The sequence below is a fragment of the Arachis duranensis genome, chromosome 7, assembly GCF_000817695.3.
Source record: "Arachis duranensis cultivar V14167 chromosome 7, aradu.V14167.gnm2.J7QH, whole genome shotgun sequence".
Lineage (NCBI taxonomy): Eukaryota > Viridiplantae > Streptophyta > Magnoliopsida > Fabales > Fabaceae > Arachis > Arachis duranensis.
In genome coordinates this window covers 29,123,406-29,127,074 of record NC_029778.3, presented here as the reverse complement: position 1 = coordinate 29,127,074, position 3,669 = coordinate 29,123,406, and positions in this window count along the sequence as shown.

Genomic DNA, 3,669 nt, shown 5'->3' with positions numbered 1-3,669 from the left:
ATGACCAGCTTATCCCAAGAGTCTAGGCTATCCTTAGGTTGTGAGTCCAACTATGTTCTAGCTCTATCTCTTACAGCAAAAGGGAAAAGCATGAGCCTGTAGACTTCAGGATCTACTCTATTAGTCTTAACAGTCTCATAGATCTGTAAGAACTCAGTTAAAAATTGGTAGGGATCTTCTGATGGAAGTCCATAAAACTTGCAGTTTTGTTGCATTAGAGCAACTAGTTAAGGTTTCAGCTCAAAATTGTTTGCTCCAATTGCAGGAATTGAGATGCTTCTTCCATCAAACTTGGAAGTAGGTGTAGTATAATCACCAAGCATCCTCTTTGCATTATTGTTGTTGGGTTCGGCTGCCATATCCTTTTCTTGTTCGAAAATTTCAGTAAGGTTGTCTCTGGATTGTTGTAGTTTAGCTTCTCTTAGTTTTCTCTTCAGAGTCCTTTCAGGTTCAGGATCAGCTTCAACAAGAATGTATTTTTCCTTATTCCTGCTCATATGAGAAAGAAGAGAACAAAAAAGGAAGAGGAATCCTCTATGTCACAGTATAGATATTCCTTTATGTTAGTAGAAGAAGAAAGGGAATAAGAGTGAAGAAGAATGAATAATCCAAACACAAGGGTGAGGATAGGAGCAGAGATTTGAGATGAAGAGAAGTGTTAGTAAATGAATAAATAAATAGACTAAGATGAGAGAGAAAAGTTTTCAAAAATAATTTTTGAAAAGGAGTTAATGATTTTCGAAAATTAAAGGTGAAATAAAATTAAAATTAAAATTTAAAACAATTAATTAATTAAAAAGAATTTTGAAAAGGAAGAGATATTTTCGAAAAATTGATAGGAAAAATTAGTTAGGTGGTTTTGAAAAAGATAAGAAACAAATAAAAAGTCAATTAGTTAGTTGAAAAAGATTTGAAAATCAAATTTGAAAAGATAAGAAGATAAGAAGATATTTTGAAATCAAATTTTTGAAAAAGATAAAATTTACATTACTTGTTAGTTAAGTTTCGAAAATTTGAAATAAAATAAGAAAAAGATTTTGAAAAATAGTTTTAAATTTTCGAAAATCATAAGATAAAAGTAAAAGGGATTTGATTTTTGAAAAAGATTTTGAAAAGATAAGATTTTTTTAAATTGAAAATTTGACTTGACTTATAAGAACTAACTAATTTTAAAAATTTTTGACTAAGTCAACTCAAATTTTCGAAATTTTGAGAGAAATAAGGAGAAGATATTTTTTTTATTTTTTGAATTTTTTAATTTTTAATGATGAGAGAGAAAAACAACAAAAATGACTCACAACATGAACATTATGAATCAAAACTCATGATGCATGAAAGAACACTATGAATGTCAAGATGAACACCAAGAACACTTTGAAGATCATGATGAACATCAAGAACATATTTTTGAAAAAACTTTTGATGCAAAGAAAACATGCAAGACACCAAACTTAGAAATCTTTAATGCCTAGACACTATGAATGCAAGAATGCACATGAAAAACAACAAAAAAAACACAAAACAAGAAAATATCAAGATCAAACAAGAAGACTTACCAATAACAACTTGAAGATCATGAAGAACACATGTATGAATTTTCAAAAAATGCATAAATTTTAAAAACATGTAAATTGACACCAAACTTAAAATTGACTCTAGACTCAAACAAGAAACACAAAATATTTTTTATTTTTATGATTTTGTAATTTTTTTTTGGATTTTTGTATATTTTTTTCGAAAACATATAGGAAAAATAAAATAAGAAATTCAAAATTTTTAATAAGAATTCCAGGAATCTTTTAATGTTAGTCTAAAGCTCCGGTCCAGAAATTGGTCATGGCTTAATAGCCAGCCAAGCTTTAGCATACATAGTTCAAGCATGTGAAGAGGAAGCCTTAGTTCAAAAGAATTTAGACATGGCTTTACAGTCAACCAGGCTACAACATGCTTCATGAAATACTAGAATTCATTCTTAAAAATTTAGAATAATTTTTTCGAAAACAGAAGTAAAATTTTTTTGAAAGATTTTTGAAATTTTTTTTGAAAATAAAACAAAAAGAAAATTACCTAATCTGAGCAACAAGATGAACCGTCAGTTGTCCAAACTCGAACAATCCCCGGCAACGGCGCCAAAAACTTGGTGCTGTTGCCAGATCAGAAAAACTTGGCGCTGTTGTTGCACGTAATTGTGATTCAAACAATCCTCGGTAACGGCGCCAAAAACTTGGTGCACGAAATTGTGATCTCTAATAATGGCACTCAACTTGGTATGCGCGTTTATAACTCAACACTTTCTTCACAACTTCGCACAACTAACCAGCAAGTGCATTGGGTCGTCCAAGTAATAAACCTTATGTGAGTAAGGGTCGATCCCACGGAGATTGTTGGTATGAAGCAAGCTATGGTCATCTTATAAATCTCAGTTAGGTGGATAATAATTGGTTATGGAGTTTTCGAATAATAATAATAAATAAACAGGAAATAAAGATAGAAATACTTATGTAAATCATTGATGGGAATTTCAGATAGGCGTATGAAGATGCTATGCTCCTTCTGAATCTCTGCTTTTCTACTACCTTCATCCAATCCTTCTTACTCCTTTTCATGGCAAGCTGTATGTAGGGTATCACCGTTGTCAATGGCTACATCCCATCCTCTCAGTGAAAAAGGTTCAAATGCTCTATCACAGCACGGCTAATCATCTGTCGGTTCTCGATCATACCATCACGCCCAACAATCGCGAGTTTGAAGCTCGTCATAGTCATTCAATCCCTGAATCCTACTCGGAATACCACAGACAAGGTTTAGACTTTTCGGATTCTCATGAATGCCGCCATCAATTCTAGCTTATACCACGAAGATTCTGATTAAGGAATCTAAGAGATATGCGTTCGGTCTAAGGTAGAACGGAGGTGGTTGTCAGTCACGTGTTCATAGGTGAGAATGCTGATGAGTGTCACGGATCATCACATTCATCATGGTGAAGTGCAACGAATATCTTACAATAGGAATAAACTGAATTGAATAGAAAATAGTAGTAATTGCATTAAAACTTGAGGTACAGCAGAGCTCCACACCCTTAATCTATGGTGTGTAGAAACTCCACCGCTGAAAATACATAAGTGATGAAGGTCCAGGCATGGCCGAATGGCCAGCCCCCAAAACATGATCAATAGTCTCCTAAGATGAATAATGGAATAAAACCGAGACCAAAGATGTCTAATACAATAGTAAAATGTCCTATTTATATTAGACTAGCTACTAGGGTTTACAGAAGTAAGTAATTGATGCAGAAATCTACTTCCGGAGCCCACTTGGTGTGTGCTTGGGCTGAGCTTGAGCTTTACACGTGCAGAGGCTTCTTTTGGAGTTGAACGCCAAGTTGTAACGTGTTTTTGGCGTTCAACTCTGGTTCGTGACGTGTTTCTGGCGTTTGACTCCAGAATGCAGCATGGAACTGGCGTTGAGCGCCAGTTTACGTCGTCTAATCACAAATAAAGTTTAGACTATTATATATTGCTGGAAAGCTCTGGATGTCTACTTTCCAACGCTGTTGAGAGCATGCCATTTGAAATTCTGTAGCTCCAAAAAATTTATTTCGAGTTCAGGGAGGTTAGAATCCAACAACATCAGCAGTCCTTTGTCAGCCTTTTATCAGAGTTTTGCTCA